The sequence below is a fragment of the Acipenser ruthenus genome, chromosome 11 (assembly GCF_902713425.1).
Source record: "Acipenser ruthenus chromosome 11, fAciRut3.2 maternal haplotype, whole genome shotgun sequence".
NCBI lineage: Eukaryota > Metazoa > Chordata > Actinopteri > Acipenseriformes > Acipenseridae > Acipenser > Acipenser ruthenus.
This window is the reverse complement of record NC_081199.1, coordinates 8,329,233-8,348,687: the sequence shown is the minus strand read 5'-3', so window position 1 is coordinate 8,348,687 and position 19,455 is coordinate 8,329,233. Positions and strand designations below refer to the sequence as shown.

Here is a 19,455-nt window from a genome sequence, read left to right as displayed (position 1 = left end):
TTTTATTATTTTTCAGTAGATGTAACACAAACGTTTAGGCTTAAACAAACACTTTTGTTAAAAGGTAAGATACAAGGAAAATAAAAAGTCAATCCAATTTACGATGAGGATGGGATTCGAACCCACGCGTGCAGAGCACAATGGATTAGCAGTCCATCGCCTTAACCACTCGGCCACCTCGTCCCGTCTGAGCTGCTCCACATTATCAAACTGGATGAAACACGGAGGATCTGTTCACAGTGCAGGTGGTGTCGTCAAACCTGTCCTAAAGTGCGCGATTATATGCCAGTGTGCATGCGGTTTAAACAATAGCAAGAAACCTGCAGCGTCAGGTGTGGTTTCAGCACTTGCTGCACCGGATAGCTCAAGCGATTATGAAATATTAGAAACCTTTTCCACAAAAGCGAAATGTTGAGAGGGTCCCTGCATGGGGGCCCAGTATGGGAGGTTGCATGGTGTAATGGTTAGCACTCTGGATTTCAAATCCAGTGATCCGAGATCAAGTGCCGGTGAATCGTACTGTTTGTCTTTAGTTGACTTAGAAAAAGAAAGAAATGGATGCGCAGGCTCTGGTTTTACACATCTAATGTTTGAGGGTCCTACAGCTAGCCTAAAACAACGACTCTGGTGGGACTCGAACCCACAACCTTTGAATCACACCTCAGTGTTTGACTAGAAGTCCAACGCGCTATCCATTGCGCCACAGAGCCTGCTCCGTCCTAAAACATAACACCGAGGTCCTATTGGAGGAGACTGTGACGCATAGTTCACCCCTAGTCTCTGGAAGTCGCTTTGGATAGAAGCGTCTGCTAAAATGACTAATGAATAATTAAGAGACAAAACTGCTTGACGCAGAAACTCCAGACCGCGCCCAACTTCCCACTGAGAACGGGTAATAACCATTCGTTTTGACTGCTATGGCTTAATATTGTTTGGTACTGGAAGTTTAATAATAAAGGTTTTGTTGATTGATGAGCTACACATGCGTTAAGTGTCTGATTTATTACTAATACCTTCCGGGAATGTTCTAAAACATAATCGTGAGGTTTAAAAATCTTACACTCTTGAAAAAGTTATTCCAAGAAACCGTATTTCAGGGGTTCCAAATAGTATACAAAGAACCTTTTTAAACAGCAGGCTAAACCACCACAAATAAACGTTGACATCTCGAAGGATTAATAAGAAACCGTAAAACTCAAAAATAACCCCCAGGGGTTCTAATCTATATAGCCTTCTAATACTGAAAAACCATGCAAATTGATTAAAAATCACAGGTTTAGTGCATGGCTCCACATTTGAAAGCTAAACTGGGTTTAAATTATAATTTATCGTAGCCATATATGCCACTGAAGGACTTAGGTCTTGACCAAGTACAACACAAACACACAATAAAAATGCCAGGGATGTAAAATAGTCAAATTTATTTAAAACACAATTTCGTTTCAATTCTCATATTGCACAAACTATTGCTGTCTGTTAGTTGCAGCGTTTCAGCCAAATACTTCAATTCGATGCATTGCTTCAAGGGTTCAGTCGTGTTTTCTCAGGCATTACACTGTCACATAGTTTAATATAGCAGCAACTCATTTAGAGCAAGAATACATTGTTTCATTTCTCTCTCGTATTCACACACACACACACACACACACACACACACACACACACACACACACACACACACACACACACACACACACACACACACACACACACACACACACACACACACACACACACAGCACTAGACAAGACAGGAGGTTCCAAAATTAAACTCAGACATAAAAACGAAACTGTTAGTTTGTTTGTTTATTCTGTTTTATTTATTTATTTAGCCTATGCATATGACACACAATGTAAAAACGAATTAATTTTTTTGAAGAAGAAAATGGGAAATGCATCAAGGTTTCTGTATTTGAAGTCATCCTGCGTAATATTAAAATCTACACTGTTTTGCTTTGTTTGCTCGTTTTTCCTTACATGTTGTAAACTACATAATTGTAAGGTAGTGTGTTTGCTTGCCTTTGCACTGTAATTGCACTGTATCCATTTTGTATCAAATATAGGCCTATGTACATATATGAATGTTAAATACATTTAAAGACATTTTTTATCATTCTAAGTAAGAACAAAAAAGTTGTGCAAAAAATAAATGTTGTGAAACTGTTGCAGCTATATATACGTGTTATTATTATTTTTTTAATCACATATAACTGTTACAGTTAAGGGCTACCAGCAATTCCAGACCTTTGCAATTGTTCTACTTGTGAAAATACTGTTACTTTATCACCTCCTGCCCTGCAAAGTAGAAAGAAGGCCTCACTATATTCCACTATAAAGAAAAGGGAAAAACGATGTAAATCAATATGGTTCTGCTAAAATACTAAAACAAATAGAGAGAGAGAGAGAGAGAGAGAGAGAGAGAGAGAGAGAGAGAGAGAGAGAGAGAGAGAGAGAGTGAGAGAGAGGGAGGGGGGATTCTGTTTAATAGAGGAAGGGAGGGGGATTCTGTTTAATATAGAGGGGGGGAAGGGGGTACTGTTTGATATAGAGGGGAAGGGAGGGATTCTGTTTACTGTATTAATATAGAGGGAGGAGGGATACTGTTAGTATTTAAAAAAATTCTTTGTCTGTATATTTGAGTCGGTTATGCCATGTATGTGCTTTGGCAACACAATTCTTTTTATTGTCATGCCAATAAAGCCAATTTGAATTTGAATTTGAATTTCAGAGAGAGAGAGAGAGAGAGAGAGAGAGAGAGAGAGAGAGAGAGAGAGAGAGAGAGAGAGAGAGAGATCGAGAGATCTCATATAAAAACAAAATAAATACACAGTTTTATTGCACGGAATGGGCAGTTAAAGGTCGGTTCGGTGGGTTTTGTCAATAGTGTTATGATGCCCTCACTTAGTTGTATTATGTGTATAATTTTCGTCGTCTTTGCACCTTCGCAACCCAGTGTTCCGGGAGCTTTTTGGTGATAAAAATAGGCAATATACACAATACAACATTGTGTTTAGCCCAATAACTTTCGCTTTATTAAAAAGTTATTAAAAAACACTCACCGCCCGAACAGGGACTTGAACCCTGGACCCTCAGATTAAAAGTCTGATGCTCTACCGACTGAGCTATCCGGGCTCAGTACAAAAGAAACACTTTAATACATTAACATGTAATACATTAAAATCCAACCCACTCAATGAATCGTATCCTAACCAATCTGTATCCTAACCAATTGTTTAGGCTACTTGCGTCTGCACCGTATTTGCCGGAAAAAAACGGATTATTGAACTATAAATGCAGACTTTGTCGCTGCAAAAGCAGGAAATGTTTATTTCTGTCACAGTGTGGTGTCAGTACCGCTGTTATTTAAATATAAATATGCAATGCATATATTTTCAAAGAATACTTTTCGTATTATTTGAACGTGTCAAGTGTTCTATGTCGTGCGGTTGGGTAATGATAGTTCAGTTCGCCAGACCTGCCAGCAGTTTCCAATATGAACTAAGAAATAAAAACGTCGCATTTTAAATTCAACCTGGAGAAATGCATGCTGTTGAACGGTTGTCTGCAGATGGGGATAACGCCTTGCGGTCCAGGGGTCGTCATCGGGGGCAATTGACAGCTGACAACCCATCCACCTCGCTGGTCTTCACCGCGGTTCCATGGTGTAATGGTTAGCACTCTGGACTCTGAATCCAGCGATCCGAGTTCAAATCTCGGTGGGACCTGACTTTTACTATTTTTTTTTTTTAACAAGTGAACTACCTGATTTCATGTTTCAATCGGTCAGCTGAAATAAAATGCAGTTCCGATGTCAAGGTCGGAAATGGTTTCATAAAGACTAACGCGTTTTTTAATGATGTTTGTTTAATTTGCAAAACTTTCCCCCACTTCATTTTCGAATGGTGCATTGTAATAGGGGCAGTAGTAAAGCCGTGGTCCTTATCCGTTTCATTTCACAGCCCTTTGGCACAGATTCAGTGACATTCTGCAGGGCGCCGTGGCTTAGATGGTTAAAGCGCCTGTCTAGTAAACAGGAGATCCTGAGTTCAAATCCCAGCGGTGCCTGTTGTTATTATTTTTCAGCACATGTAACACAAACGTTTAGGCTGCGTTTGTGTCACATGTTGTTACTGGAGGAGGCTATCCGAAACGCAGCCAAATATAATCATGTACTCACAAACAAACACTTTTGTGAAAAGATAAGAGACAAGGAAAAAAAAGTCAATCAAACTTGCGACGAGATGGGATTCGAACCCACGCGTGCAGAGCACAATGGATTAGCAGTCCATCGCCTTAACCACTCGGCCACCTCGTCCCGTCTGAGCTGCTCCACAGTATCAAACTGGATGAAACACGGAGGATCTGTTCAGAGTGCAGGTGGTGTCGTCAAACCTGTCCCAAAGTGCGCGATTATATGCCAGTGTGCATGCGGTTTAAACAATAGCAAGAAACCTGCAGCGTCAGGTGTGGTTTCAGCACTTGCTGCACCGGATAGCTCAAGCGATTATGAAATATTAGAAACCTTTTCCACAAAAGCGAAATGTTGAGAGGGTCCCTGCATGGGGGCCCAGTATGGGAGGTTGCATAGTGTAATGGTTAGCACTCTGGATTTCAAATCCAGTGATCCGAGATCAAGTGCCGGTGAATCGTACTGTTTGTCTTTAGTTGACTTAGAAAAAGAAAGAAATGGATGCGCAGGCTCTTGTTTTACACATCTAATGTTTGAGGGTCCTACAGCTAGCCTAAAACAACGACTCTGGTGGGACTCGAACCCACAACCTTTGAAACACACCTCAGTGTTTAACTAGAACTCACATATAAACGCTTTTGTGAAAAGATAAGCGACAACGAAAGTTGTCAATCAAAGTTGCAACGAAGACGGGTTTCGATCCACGCGTGCAGAGCAGAATTAATTAGCAGTGCATGACCTTAACCACTCAGCTAACTCGTACCGCCTTACAATTAATTAGTCAGATGTACACATATACAGAGTTCTAATCATTGGCTGTGGCTCGAACAACGCACCACACATTATTTCAGAGACTGTGCACATTCATTCGCAATCCCTTTCAGAATGACCTTCTCTGCCCGCAAAAAAAGATTACACAGTTGCTAGTTACAAGTGAGACGCCAGCTTTTGCAATGCATATTTCCATTTAATTTTTTTGAATTATTTGAACGTGAGAAGCGTTTTATGGCGGGCGGGTGGGTAATGATAAATCAGTTCCCCAGATCTGCCGCCAGATGGCAGTGTAAACTCAGAAATGAATGTGCTCCTGAGGCCCTAACATGTTCCCCCTGCAACTGTAAATATATATAGGCGACCCTCACTTATAAACGCCCTACTGCAAGAACGCTAGTAGTTATGGTTGGTTGAGTTTAACACGGGGGGGGGGGGGGGGGGGGGGGGGGGATAGTTTTCCTCACTAGTATAAGCAGACCTCGACAAGGTGTTGAGCAGAGAGTCGGCTTATTTCGGTACACTCATCCAGCCCTGAAGTTATCGCTTATTTAATATATAAAAGTTAAGAACCAAAATATAGCGGCGAGTGATAACACTGCTAAGGCAAGTAAACAGGTCTAAAAACCATGTTTAACACTAATGTTAAAGTCTATTAAAATAATTGCATAACATTGCATTGTATATTGCACGTATCTATACACTCTTGTTTTTTTAAAGGTACAGGACTGCCCATGGAATGGAACCAGAATTATTTTGCTGCATATCTCGAGTTATTTCGTTAAAAAGAATCCGAATCCTACCCTCTCTCTGTGTCTGGCATGCTTTTCTATCCCCAGAATATTTAAAAGAGCATTTTTTTAGAGCTGTGTGCTTTTCAGGTCATTGCCTCGTGACCCAGATTGAAGGGACTTTACCAAGCAAGCCTTACTTCTTTCACATTTCAGCTAACCCCTAGGTCACCTTGTTTTCACGTCACAGAGCCACATACTGCTGAGAGAGACTGTGCTTGAATAGCTGTGAGTGAACCCTTACACCCTCCGTGAGATAAAGAGTTTAATAAGTATTGTTCAACTGAGGAATGGACTTGTTATAACAAGGCATTGCTTGAAAGGGAGACCACAACATTCCCATGCAGTAAATGGTATATCACATGTTTATTATGCCATGAAGGAGATGCATATTCCAAGCAAATGGAGGCGCAAGTATGTTACAAGGTTGTACAGAGAACTGTTTATCCAATTCACATGAAACAAGGACATTCTTTAACAATCTGAGGGTATAAGTCAACCCTGTACACATCTTCTGTTGCATTCACGCAAATGTGGGAGATCAGTGATTAGGCTAATTAGGATTGCTGTACAAACATTACTAGTGAAAGCATAGCTAATCTAAAACTATTTATTTAGCGTTATGAAAAGAGAAAAGTGTTTTCTTTTTTAAGCGGGTAAGCAGATTGCGAATGACAGACCGTTCTCATTTAGTTCCCTGCAGTGTTTGTTTGGAACAACTTATCAGCTGGCCTTAGAAATGTTTTGAGTTTCTTTTTTCATTAAAATAACAAATCCAAAAATGACGGTTAGCAACTGCAATTTTTTTTTTTTATTTTATTTTGCTTTTACAAGGTATACGGAGACACAAAAATGTATTCAACCACCCTTGTTGTTTTGTGGTGCATAGGAATCCTGTAAAATATGCCACAATTTCAGATTCAATTCACTTTGTTTAATATTACCATAAACAAATCTAATTAAAAAAAGATGTGAAGGAAAAACTCAATAGCCCACAGTTCACAGAAAAATGTATTTGGTTGGTAATAAGGCACAAGGTTAGGTTACCTGCCAAATAAATACATCATAATAATTATTATCTGAATTTGATTGACAGGACGATCCTTGTAACCATTGCAAAAGTCAAGCAGCCATTGGACTAAAGAGGTAGCTCCCACATTCACGTCAAGCTTCATTATAGAAGTACCTTTCTCTGAGTTTACCTCCTCCCATCTAACCTCATTTCCAGCCTCGCCAGGGGAGTTGGCAGTCGGGCACTGGCTGAGAAATGTAAATCACAATTTGAAACAGCCCGAACGACAAAAGCAAGCAAGTCAAAATGCAGTGATTCATGCTGATGGCAACTGTTTTTATTCTGTAATAAAAATACACATTCTGTTTTTAATCACAACAGTTGTCCAGACTGAAACTTGACTTGCTCATTAAAAACAGTTTCATATATTTGAAGCCGATTATCTATTCAAGAATACCAAGATGCATCCTAAGCAAATAGAGTGGGGGTAAGAGCTTTATAGAAACTGAGATACAAGTGAAATACATGCTTTGATCTATTTATATAGTCTGTGTTGTGTGTTTACTGTCAGTATTATCTGTGTTAAAAAAAAAATACTGTGCCTTGGGCTGGGACAGGTAAAAGCAGGCAGGCTGCTCTGTTATCTAGCAAGGAAGCAATGCTCTCAAAACATCCAGCCTTGAGAAGAGGAGGGAAAAGAGGAGAAGAAGAGTATCATAATCATATTCTGCAGAGCAGTAAGCAACACACTAACAAAATAAATGATGGCTCTGTTTTCAAAATTGCTAAAGTGAGTCCTTTGCAAGATTTGTTGTACCACAATACGTTTCCTATCTATATATCTATTTTATAACGCAAATATGTTTTTTCAAGGTTTTGGAGGGGCAGCTTCTCAAACTCCTTCTCGAGTTGACACAAACTGTTTTTCAATTTCTTAAAATTTAAATAAAAAATTGTGACCAGCAGGGATATTTTTTTACCAGTCCTTAAAAGGGTAACCGCTATTTTGTGGTGCAATTCTAATGTGAAAGGATTATGCATTCCAACACATGCCAAACAGAACTCCAAAGAAGGCAAACAATCTTTTCCCTGAAGTTTACTTCCAAGCAGGTACTGAACTTTGAGAATGACTTCTAGAGACTGTATATTTATACTAAACATCTTGCACATGCTTTCTAGTCAAGGCAGTTAAACAGCCATGCTGCTTTGTTATATAGTGGTTTCCTTTCCTAATTGAACAAGAGGGGAGTACCAGCCTGACTTAGCTGTGGCCATTACTCCAAAGGGCCCCCAGTTACAATTCTAATCAAGGCTTTACAGTGCCTGCAGCTGAAAAAAAATATTCCTACCTGTTGGTTGAAAAACACGTTTTAGCAAAATTCATTTTCTTTTTTATAAATCTGGTTCTGTACTTGGTTAAAGGGACTTCTCAGTTTGTATGCCTTACTTCCAGGTAGCTTCAGTTTTTTTCACCTCGTCTTCAGGGTCTACACATCACCAGACTTAAAGCATGTCAGTCATTAGGGGAAGCAGCTGATTGGTCAATTACAGCTAAAGTGTCTTTATAAATGATAAGTAAATGCCAGTACCATAAAGCACAGCGGTGCAATGTTATCAACATAAGAGAAACCTAAACCAGGTCGGCAGATCACCAGCGGGCTCTTTATATAAAGACACTTTATAGATCTTAAAAAATATACGGATAAGAGAAGTTATAAGAGCAGTGGGAATTTTAAGGCGAAACTTGTCTAGAGGTTTTTATGAGCACGTTTTTGTCACGTTCACATGAATGTCCTTTCAATGTTCTGCAACCAGCTACTGTGTAAGCTACTGAAACAAATGTGGAGCTAGTAATTCAGTTATGCTGGGTGGTGACGTTCCCAGACCAGGTAGCTGACAAAGACGCAGGCAGGTGCTTGCGAGGTTGAATGCGTTGGGGGCGCCTTTTTATTCAAAATGGTACAGCTAATCTGAAGGTGGTGGAGGAGCGGAGGGGGCGAGGTGGGGGTGTAGGGAGAAATGATAGTCTGGAGATAGGAGGGAGCAGAAAGGTCGAGACAGCGATAGGCGCGAACAAGAGTTTTGAATTGTATGCGAGCAGCGATAGGGAACCAGTGGAGGGAGCGGAGCAGCTGTGTAGGGTGGGAGAAACGAGGAAGGGAAAAGACGGTCTTATGTGGTTAAGACCGTTCTTTGTGAACCTTCCAACTGCATGCTCTATATCAAATGCTCTTATCTTGCAACAGGGAGATGCAGCTTTTATATATCGCACAATCCATATATAACAAATTAATCAGTCGAGTGATGGGTCAGCTATTTAGGCAAACAAGTATGTACTACATACGATTATAATCGTGCTACGATTTAGACACATCAGCAGCTAATTGGTAAGATTATTTCCAAAAATTAACTGTTAAATCTTTTTTCGCGATTATCAAGACATTTGAATAATTTATTTTATTAATAAGAAAAAATGTGGGTTAAAGTGCACCTGTTTCTCGATAGTGGCCAAAAAGACTACAGCCCCCAAAAGCTCTTTCTGTAAAAGGGCGAGATAAACCATTCAATCTGACCAATTGGGGATCTGTGTTCGCCTTTATGCGTGGTTCCACTTTCTTTTGCTTATTTATGATTGGGCGTGATCTGTTCCCGTGGGCGGGGTTATGCTGTACACGTGAGGGAAGCAGTGCGGATTTGAAGCTCGCGCTCAGGGTAGGATATTGGAGAAAGAGATTTAAACTCTGAGAGAGAAGCTGCAGCAAACCTATTGAAGCGACACGAGCTTAGAAAACGATCGTTACAAATCCCATATTCAGTCTGCACAGGGAAACTGATATACGACGTGTACTGCAACTAATCTGACGAAGAACAGAGATTTTAAAAAATACATTATGACAGTTCTGACGAGGAATATAAAGCAAAACTGACTGTTGAGTCAGGTGAAGTGTGTTTACGATACTGCACCGTGATTTGATGGTCATCTGTAGTCATACTATACAGCGGGTGCCAGTGAAATCATCACACTTTTAAAGTTTTCTTTATAGATATTCACAGCTGGGAAACCACAGGCAACGGTAAGCACTTTCAAATAAATGCACCCTCGTCTGTACAGAATCCGATCGTGTTGTTAATCCTCTTTGGAGTAGCTGCAAATCCGAGGCTGAAAGAAACTGCGTGTACTAATCACTAAAAACATTAATCATTCTAGACACTTCATGAAAACTGCGGGGTTTTAAAAAGGGGTTGCTAGTCTTGATTCGGGAACGGGGAGCGTGTCTGAGGAGGCTCCACAGGACTCGGGAGAGAGTGAAACCGACAGTGCTTGTGCTAACTTTGGGAGTCAAATCTGTTCCTATATCCCACACAAAAAAGAACCAGGCTTTCGCTTTTAAATTCCAGCTACTCGGCTTCACGAAGACTGCAAGGAATTTAATCTGATTGCAGTCATTTCCTTCTACTAGACCGACTCAAAGAAAATAAGTACCCAGCACCGCACTTCACATTCCTCAAGGAAATTCAAATACTGAACAATCGGTGACATCGGAATTCGACGTGATGTCAGGAGAAAGGTACTCCACTCTGGACGAGTCGTCGCTCAGAAAACTGGTCAGTCCATATTTCTTTTTACATTGTATTAATTATGCTACATTATATTATATTAACATTAATATGGTCATTACGTTCATATGTGCAACAATATACTTGTTTCACATATCCATATAATATTATGTATGTGTGTATAATATATATATATATATATATATATATATATATATATATATATATATATATATATATATATATATATATATATATTGTTTATTGGGTAGAATGTAAAACAATACCCGCATTAGCAGTCCGCTGTAGCATACCATAAGTTATCGCTAGAAAACTGCACTTGCAGTATTTAAATCGCCTTCTAACAGGGCAATGTTTTTTTTTTTTTTTTAACCCTGCTCATCGCTACATTGTTTTGTTTTTTTTAGGTCAAGAGTTCTGGATTAGTTATGTGTTTGTGATTTATATATGTGTGAGGTAAATCCACAGCTAAATCTGATACTTAAGCATGTAGCACGTGACAGTCAAAAAAGCACGAACTGCCTTGTGATTTAAACATGCATCTAAATGATGACGTTTTCTTTTTCTTGTAATTAGTGGTACAGTTCACAAGAGCCGCGTGGAGACATTCTGAATCCTGAAATAGATTTTACTTTGCAGTTGTGCTCGTCATTTTATTATTAAACATCTTTGTTTAATGTTTAAAAACACATTGACAGCAATACAGACACGGGGGGTTGCGCACGATTCCTGAACTGTCTCAGGAAAGAAGACACGTTTTAAAAGTCCATTGTTGATTTACTATTCTTAGGTGTAGTGTGTTCGTGGGTTTTAAATTACAGACGAGCACCAGAAACACTTGTGACATTCTTCACATTAATCTGTTTTCATTGGAAGATTTTTTAAATGGTATTTAAAGTAGTGTTTAGTAAAGATTTTGCTTCACCAGCGGTAAGACACACAGATGACATTATGCTTTGCTGCAGTGGAAACATGGAAATATTCTATTTAATTTCTGGTTAGGCTTTTCAAGAAGTCTTCACTAAACTGTGGAAGACCACATTAGTAATCACAAAACTGTTGGGCTCCCCAGGGCAATATTATAACCCCCATTTATTCCCAAGACTTCTGTTTTTACACTTTACATTGCAAAAAAACACCGCGTCTTGCCTGAACGGGCTCCGTGGTTAGTTATGTCGGTGACAGACATTTCAATTTGTAGATCTGTCACCTACTTACAGGCAGCATTACAGATTGACCTTGTGATAGAAGAGGGACCACACCTTGTGCAATACAACACAGTTAGTGATGTCTGTCGGATGCAAAAACCGACAGCTTTATCCCCGTCAAACCAACACATTGCACAACTTGTGGTAGAGTTCTGTTTTCTCTCGCATCTTCCTTCAATGTCTATCAAATGAAAAATGCATACAATGTACTGGTAGAGATGTATTTCTGTAATATAATAATACAGTGGTATATTTGAGCTGTTGTGATGGAGCCAAGTCACTATAAATAGGCTCCCAATTAGAAGTTTGAGAACCACTGCTCTATAGTATTGGCCAACAAAACTGTCTCTGTGCGGAACTGGCTATAGGCTACAGGCAGCACAGAACAGTTTAGCTGAAAGATAGTTGGAGGGATAAGGGGGTTGTGTGTGTGTGTGACTGTATCCTCTTGTGGTGTTCTGGATCACTGAATTACATACCCATGTGAGAGAAAGAGGTTCTGTACACCGGCTGAGAAATTGAAAACTGCAGCAGGGATTCCTTTGGGCTTCCAGCAGTAGGTTTTCTCTCATTTTAAACCCTGTGTTTCAGAAGTGTAGCCTCAGAGTTCTCAGAAACTGTATCTTGGATGGACTCCAGGGGCTAACATGTGGAATTCCAAAACCAAACTGTTTAAAGTTTACAGCTGCCGAGGAGCAGGAAACGGGGATGGAGTTAAGGATTGGCCATTTTCCTATTTGTTTATCTGCACAGAAGCCTTATTCTTTTCATGAGAACCTTGTTAAGTGCGACTCCCAGCATGCGTTCTCGCGAACTCCTTCAGATGCGATCATATTCAGAGAGCAAAGTTGTGGCACTTGAGAGGACATGTCATTCAAAGTAGCTCCTCACCTATATCGTGTGTATTGTGATACAGTACCTATTGTATTATGACCTCTGAATATTTGAAAGCCAGAAGGCATTGATGAATACAGTACTGTATTTAAGACCAAAGCCCCTGTACTATGTTTTTCCTGCCATTGTTACACCACGTTTCAGAAAGCTGTCAGACAGGTTTACCCAAACTAATTATTTAAAGAGTAGATTAGATTAGTAGATTACAGAAGTTGTTAAAAGGGCACAGGCACTTCTTTCTGGTCCCATTCAATATAATAAACCCAAGCTGTTTTTATTTTACTTTATTGACATACTGGTAACTCAATTTGGTGTGACTGAAAACTTGAGGGGATATCTTCAGACTTCATGAAAACTCACAGGGAGGAAGCACACTGTGTACTGTGTTCTGTAAGCTATTGGCTGGCATGGTTTGTAGCCAGTAACATGCTCTGACTCTGAAGATACTACTGAGGTGAAATGACCTAGGAAGTGAAACCGTAAAAAAACTAGCTGAAAGTAATACATGCAAACTGACACCACAGTAACACCGGATCTCATGTTCTAAAATAAAAATACATGTTTGCAATGCGTCTTTCAAAATTGCAAGAGCCCTATGTAGAGAATGCAAGCAGCATGGTGAATTATTTTGTTCTCTACAACGATCTGGAATTGAGAATTTGGCTGGGGTTTCACTGATTTAAATCTTGGCTGTAGAAAGAAATATTGATGTTTTACTGGGATCAAGCTTAGGGGCAGTGTTATTTCCGTACATTTCAATGATCCTAGGTCAGTGCTCGGAGGAACAATCACTGTGGTGCTACTGTCCTGGGCACTGCATGTTTTATAATAAAGGGTACAGAGATTGGCACCGCTAGTCTAGACACAGCCTAAAAGTCAGTATACTGTACCTGTAACAGAACCATGGTTGATCAGTATAGAGCGAGGTTCCCATAATTGCCTTATATGGCTGGCCCTTTGATCTGTGTGGGAGAGAGGTTTTATTGGCTTGTGCGCAGTACCTGGATCTTCTCCAGGTTACTATCTGAATGACTGAGCTGCCAAGTAAACGAGGATCTATATAGTGTGAGAAGAATCCTATCTGTTAGCAGCGCCAGACAGGCTATTAATCGGGAGACGGAAAGCTGAAACAAACACTCACTTCCTGGTGGGATGACATAAGTTTCAGTGTTACACAATGTACAGTTCTGATCTTCTTTAATGCACGACTCATTAACCAGCTTCGGAAAGGCCCAATTACATCTTGGAAGACTGTTTTCTACAAATACATCCTGTTTCGTAGGCTTGAGTCACAGAGCTTAGGTTATCTGAGTGCATAAGCTGCAACAAATCTCTCGCTAATGCAGTAGCGTTGCAAAAACCCCCTATTGGGATACCATTATGATACCAGGATATCGCCCCAGCAGACATTAGCAAACCACAAAAACCAGAAACAGCAACACATTTGGAGCAAATTTTGCACAGTGTTCCAGGTACAGTACTGCATCAGCACCACATATCAAAATATGTGGTACCATTTCACTGGCAACTTGCAGCTGCCAGCACTGTACAAAGCCATTGCTGCATTGCCATTGAAGATCATTTGGTAATGTAATTATACCCAGGTGTGTACTACAGGATTTATAATTGCATGTCTTGTTGATTTTACTAGCTGCTGTGTTATGTAACCTAGTTAATAGAGGTAACCTGTTGAGAAGTGTTGCTAAAGTGATTAAATGCCAACAATCTGAGCAAACAGGCTCGTGCTCTCAGGGGCTCTGAAGTGCTCTCAGGTGCTCTGAAATGCTCTCAGGTGCTCTGAAGTGCTCTCAGGGGCTCTGAAGAGCTCTCAGGTGCTCTGAAGTGCTCTCATGTGCTCTGAAGTGCTCTCAGGTGCTCTGAAGTGCTCTCAGGTGCTCTGAACTGTTGTTCTAGTTGTTTTCCACCTTGTAACATATCTCACCTGTGTGTATTCAATGGTTTACTTAGTGGCTGTGTTCTAGATATGTTATAAAATGAAAATAAATATTTGCTGTAACATGTGGTTTTTTAAAAACTGCACAGTTAGGATAGTTCATTGATGTACATAACATTGCTTTGTTAGGTATTGTAACTATGGAGGTGTTTAGCCTGATTGCTGGCACCAGATCATTTCAGTAACACATTTCAAGGTCATTCAAAAAACCTGCACTGGTTGCATGACAAGTAGAAACCCCTACCCTACTAGCTGGGGTTCCTTTAGAACAGGACACATATGTATAAAGACAAGTTCTCATACCATATTGATTAGAGGAGGTGTGGTAGAGATTACCTGAATGTTGCACTTCAGAGATCTACACTTTCCTCCTCTATGCATTGTGAGTCATGTTGTTTGAAAGCAGCGAGTCATTTAATGCACTTTGAAGTTTGAAGTCTCTTCTGTTTTGCTATTCTTGTCTGATCAGCTCTTTTCAAAGGAGCCTGGCCCTTCCTTGTACTGCCCCTTGCATTAAAGCTCTGTCACTCAATGCCTTCACAGCATCACTGCAGAGCCGAGGTAGACGATGCTCAAACAGCCTTCTCTAATACCCTGTTCACACTACTTCAATAACCCGCGATCAGCACGTTTTGAAAACTTGGGTTTAGTTTGAATGGAAAAGTCCATTAATAAACTTGAAACAATTAATTTTTCTGGGTCCTTCTATGTGGTTATTTTAAGAAAGTTCCATTTTAAATTTGAACAAAATAAAAATATTTCTCTGACAAGAAGTGTTTTGTTTTGAGTAATTCCCCCACAGTGTGGCTGGCAGAGGTCGATCTATCCAAAGCGTCCTTGTGTGTGTAACTCATTGAAGTGGGTGTCATAAACCAGGAGCATATTGCAAACCCACACACCTTTACAGCTATCTGCTAAGAAGACCAATGCTTCAACAGTGTAATACTCTCTTCAGAGCTGCTGTGTACTGGGGCTCCAACATTTGCCTCTATCCAGCATGCTTTTCCACTAAAGTAGTGTGTAACCATTACAGGTATTACAGTACCTGGGCTAACTCAATCTTGAACAGCATTCCTAATCAGAGTGTGATTCTTAACAGGATTTTTTGTCAGGGGAAGTTGCAAAAACCTGCCCTTCTGTACATGCCAAAGTGAATTTTCTCTAACTGCTGGTTTTGTGAAAGTTTTATTGGCATTTATTTTTCATCGGAGCAGCTGTTCTGGCTGAAGGCTGTGCTGGGTGGGTGGTGTTGAGGAGCGACGGTCCGGGACAGGGTCTGCTCTGTGTGTGTGTGTGTGTGTGTGTGTGTGTGAGCGTGATCACACCCTGGAGCCTTGCCTAGCCTCCCCACATCCCTAACGGCTTCAACAACAAGCCCCGCCCATTTATTAACATGTAATACATTAAAATCCAGCCCCACTCAATGAATCGTATCCTAACCAATTGTTTAGGCTACTTGCGTCTGCACCATATTTGCCTGGAAAAAAACGGATTATTGAACTATAAAATGCAGACTTTGTCGCTGCAAAAGCAGGAAATGTTTATTTCTGTCACAGTGTGGTGTCAGTACCGCTGTTATTTAAATATAAATATGCAATGCATATATTTTCAAAGAACACTTTTCCTATTATTTGAACGTGTCAAGTGTTCTATGTCGTGCTGTTGGGTAATGATAGTTCAGTTCGCCAGACCTGCCAGCAGTTTCCAATATGAACTAAGAAATAAAAACGTCGCATTTTATATTCAACCTGGAGAAATGCATGCTGTTGAACGGTTGTCTGCAGATGGGGATAACGCCTCTGAATCCAGCGATCCGAGTTCAAATCTCAGTGGGACCTGACTTTTACTATTTTTTTTTAAACAAGTGAACTACCTGATTTCATGTTTCAATCGGTCAGCTGAAATAAAATTCAGTTCCGATGTCTAAGGTCGGAAATGGTTTCATAAAGACTAACGCGTTTTTGAAGGATGTTTGTTTAATTTGCAAAACTTTCCCCACTTCATTTTCGAATGGTGCATTGTAATAGGGGCAGTAGTAATGCCGTGGTCCTTATCCGTTTCATTTCACAGCCCTTTGGCACAGATTCAGTAGCCTGCTGCAGGGCGCCGTGGCTTAGATGGTTAAAGCCCCTGTCAAGTAAACAGGAAATCCTGGGTTCGAATCCCAGCGGTGCCTGTTGTTATTATTTTTCAGTACATGTAACACAAACGTTTAGGCTTAAACAAACAATTTCGTTAAAAGGTAAGAGACAAGGAAAAGAAAAAGTCAATCCAATTTACGACGAGGATGTGATTCGAACCCACGCGTGCAGAGCACAATGGATTAGCAGTCCATCGCCTTAACCACTCGGCCACCTCGTCCCGTCTGAGCTGCTCCACAGTATCAAACTGGATGAAACACGGAGGATCTGTTCACAGTGCAGGTGGTGTCGTCAAACCTGTCCTAAAGTGCGCGATTATATGCCAGTGTGCATGCGTTTTAAACAATAGCAAGAAACCTGCAGCGTCAGGTGTGGTTTGAGCACTTGCTGCACCGGATAGCTCAAGCGATTATGAAATATTAGAAACCTTTTCCACAAAAGCGAAATGTTGAGAGGGTCCCTGCATGGTGGCCCAGTATGGGAGGTTGCATGGTGTAATGGTTAGCACTCTGTATTTGGAATCCAGTGATCCGAGATCAAGTGCCGGTGAACCGTACTGTTTGTCTTTAGTTGACTTAGAAAAAGAAAGAAATGGATGCGCAGGCTCTGGTTTTACACATCTAATGTTTGAGGGTCCTACAGCTAGCCTAAAACAACGACTCTGGTGGGACTCGAACCCACAACCTTTGAATCACACCTCAGTGTTTAACTAGAAGTCCAACGCGCTATCCATTGCGCCACAGAGCCTGCGAGGGCCAGGACGCGAACAACGTACCCACCAACAAACTGAGCACTGCTGGTTTGGCAGAATTTGAAAAGGGCCTGGGGGCAGTTCCTTTTTCGTTGGTTCAACCTTGACAGCAAAGGCAGCCCTGTAATTAATATTAGATGTCCATGAACTTGGTATATAACTTTTGTTTTGGAATGGGCACGGCGTTGCTTTAAAAAACCTTTAACTGCCCATTCCGTGCAATAAACAGCTGAATAGACAAAACCGGCCGGAACACGGGGTTCCGAAGCTGCACAGAGTATGAACATAATTCACACATTACAACTAAGTGGGAACAACATAACACTATTGAAAAAACCCACCGAACCGACCTTTCATTTCCCATTCCATGCAATAAACAGCTGTATAGACAAAATATAAAAAAGACAAAATATCCTCCTCCCTCCTCCTGTTACATTAGTAAATGTGCTCCCTCTGTGCACAGAATTTTATAGGCCACGGTGTAATTATTAGACGAATTGTCATGCACTCGGCTGTGACATAAGAGCGAGTGTGGAAAAAAAGTGAATTAGCAAGGTGTTCGATGAAGCTTCTGTAAGGTGGCCCAGTGATTAAAGACAAAGGCTTCATACCAGGTGGTTCCCGGTTCAAATCCCAATTCACACTGTGTGTGACCCAGAGCAAATCATTTAATCTCCTTGTGCTCCGTCCTTGAAACATAACAAGAGGTCCTATTGGAGGAGACTGTGATACATAGTTCACCCCTAGTCTTTGGAAGTCGCTTTGGATAGAAGCGTCTGCTAAAATGACTAATGAATAATTAAGAGACAAAACTGCTTGACGCCGAAACTGTGTAATTTATATTTTTCGTAGTCTCAGCACCTTCGCAACCCAGTGTTCCGGGAGCTTTTTGGTGATAAAAATTGGCAATATACACAATACAACATTGTGTTTAGCCCAATAACTTTCGCTTTATTAAAAAAGTTATTAAAAAACACTCACCGCCCGAACAGGGACTTGAACCCTGGACCCTCAGATTAAAAGTCTGATGCTCTACCGACTGAGCTATCCGGGCTCAATAGAAACGCAACTGTTTAATACATTAACATGTAATACATTAAAATCCAGCCCCACTCAATGAATCGTATCCTAACCAATTGTTTAGGCTACTTGCATCTGCACCATATTTGCCTGGAAAAAAACGGATTATTGAACTATAAAATGCAGACTTTGTCGCTGCAAAAGCAGGAAATGTTTATTTCTGTCACAGTGTGGTGTCAGTACCGCTGTTATTTAAATATAAATATGCAATGCATATATTTTCAAAGAATACTTTTCCTATTATTTGAACGTGTCAAGTGTTCTATGTCGTGCTGTTGGGTAATGATAGTTCAGTTCGCCAGACCTGCCAGGAGTTTCCAATATGAACTAAGAAATAAAAACGTCGCTTTTTAAAATCAACCTGGAGAAATGCATGCAGTTGAACGGTTGTCTGCAGATGGGGATAACGCCTCTGAATCCAGCGATCCGAGTTCAAATCTCAGTGGGACCTGACTTTTACTATTTTTTTTTAAACAAGTGAACTACCTGATTTCATGTTTCAATCGGTCAGCTGAAATAAAATTCAGTTCCGATGTCTAAGGTCGGAAATGGTTTCATAAAGACTAACGCGTTTTTGAAGGAAGTTTGTTTAATTTGCAAAACTTTCCCCCACTTCATTTTCGAATGGTGCATTGTAATAGGGGCAGTAGTAATGCCGTTGTCCTTATCCGTTTCATTTCACAGGCCTTTGGCACAGATTCAGTGACGTGCTGCGGGGCTTAGATGGTTAAAGCGCCTGTCTAGTAAACAGGAATTTCTGGGTTCAAATCCCAGCGGTGCCTGTTGTTATTATTTTTCAGCACATGTATCACAAACGTTTAGGCTGCGTTTGTGTCACATGTTGTTACTGGAGGAGGCTATCCGAAACGCAGCCAAATATAAACATGTACTCACAAACAAACACTTTTGTGAAAAGATAAGAGACAAGGAAAAAAAAGTCAATCAAAATTGCGACGAGGATGGGATTCGAACCCACGCGTGCAGAGCACAATGGATTAGCAGTCCATCGCCTTAACCACTCGGCCACCTCGTCCCGTCTGAGTTGCTCCACATTATCAAACTGGATGAAACACGGAGGATCTGTT

At 40.6% G+C, this 19,455-nt stretch overlaps 11 non-coding genes across 11 annotated transcripts; 3 read left to right on the top strand and 8 right to left on the bottom strand.

Moving 5' to 3' along the window:
• Positions 1 to 101: 101 nt before the first annotated feature.
• Positions 102 to 183, bottom strand: trnas-gcu (transfer RNA serine (anticodon GCU)). The gene has a single exon. It is a non-coding gene; the product is annotated as a tRNA-Ser (tRNA).
• Positions 184 to 619: 436 nt separating this feature from the next.
• trnar-ucu (transfer RNA arginine (anticodon UCU)) lies at positions 620 to 710 on the bottom strand. The gene is given in 2 exon segments: positions 620 to 655; positions 674 to 710. It is a non-coding gene; the product is annotated as a tRNA-Arg (tRNA).
• Positions 711 to 3,059: 2,349 nt separating this feature from the next.
• On the bottom strand, positions 3,060 to 3,132 carry trnak-uuu (transfer RNA lysine (anticodon UUU)). The gene has a single exon. It is a non-coding gene; the product is annotated as a tRNA-Lys (tRNA).
• A 521-nt stretch (positions 3,133 to 3,653) lies between these two features.
• trnaq-cug (transfer RNA glutamine (anticodon CUG)) lies at positions 3,654 to 3,725 on the top strand. The gene has a single exon. It is a non-coding gene; the product is annotated as a tRNA-Gln (tRNA).
• A 266-nt stretch (positions 3,726 to 3,991) lies between these two features.
• On the top strand, positions 3,992 to 4,065 carry trnat-agu (transfer RNA threonine (anticodon AGU)). The gene has a single exon. It is a non-coding gene; the product is annotated as a tRNA-Thr (tRNA).
• Positions 4,066 to 4,232: 167 nt separating this feature from the next.
• Positions 4,233 to 4,316, bottom strand: trnas-gcu (transfer RNA serine (anticodon GCU)). Its single transcript has one exon. It is a non-coding gene; the product is annotated as a tRNA-Ser (tRNA).
• A 12,184-nt stretch (positions 4,317 to 16,500) lies between these two features.
• trnat-agu (transfer RNA threonine (anticodon AGU)) lies at positions 16,501 to 16,574 on the top strand. The gene has a single exon. It is a non-coding gene; the product is annotated as a tRNA-Thr (tRNA).
• Positions 16,575 to 16,677: 103 nt separating this feature from the next.
• Positions 16,678 to 16,759, bottom strand: trnas-gcu (transfer RNA serine (anticodon GCU)). The gene has a single exon. It is a non-coding gene; the product is annotated as a tRNA-Ser (tRNA).
• Positions 16,760 to 17,195: 436 nt separating this feature from the next.
• Positions 17,196 to 17,286, bottom strand: trnar-ucu (transfer RNA arginine (anticodon UCU)). Its single transcript is given in 2 exon segments — positions 17,196 to 17,231; positions 17,250 to 17,286. It is a non-coding gene; the product is annotated as a tRNA-Arg (tRNA).
• Positions 17,287 to 18,271: 985 nt separating this feature from the next.
• trnak-uuu (transfer RNA lysine (anticodon UUU)) lies at positions 18,272 to 18,344 on the bottom strand. The gene has a single exon. It is a non-coding gene; the product is annotated as a tRNA-Lys (tRNA).
• Positions 18,345 to 19,321: 977 nt separating this feature from the next.
• Positions 19,322 to 19,403, bottom strand: trnas-gcu (transfer RNA serine (anticodon GCU)). Its single transcript has one exon. It is a non-coding gene; the product is annotated as a tRNA-Ser (tRNA).
• Between the last annotated feature and the right edge of the window lie 52 nt (positions 19,404 to 19,455).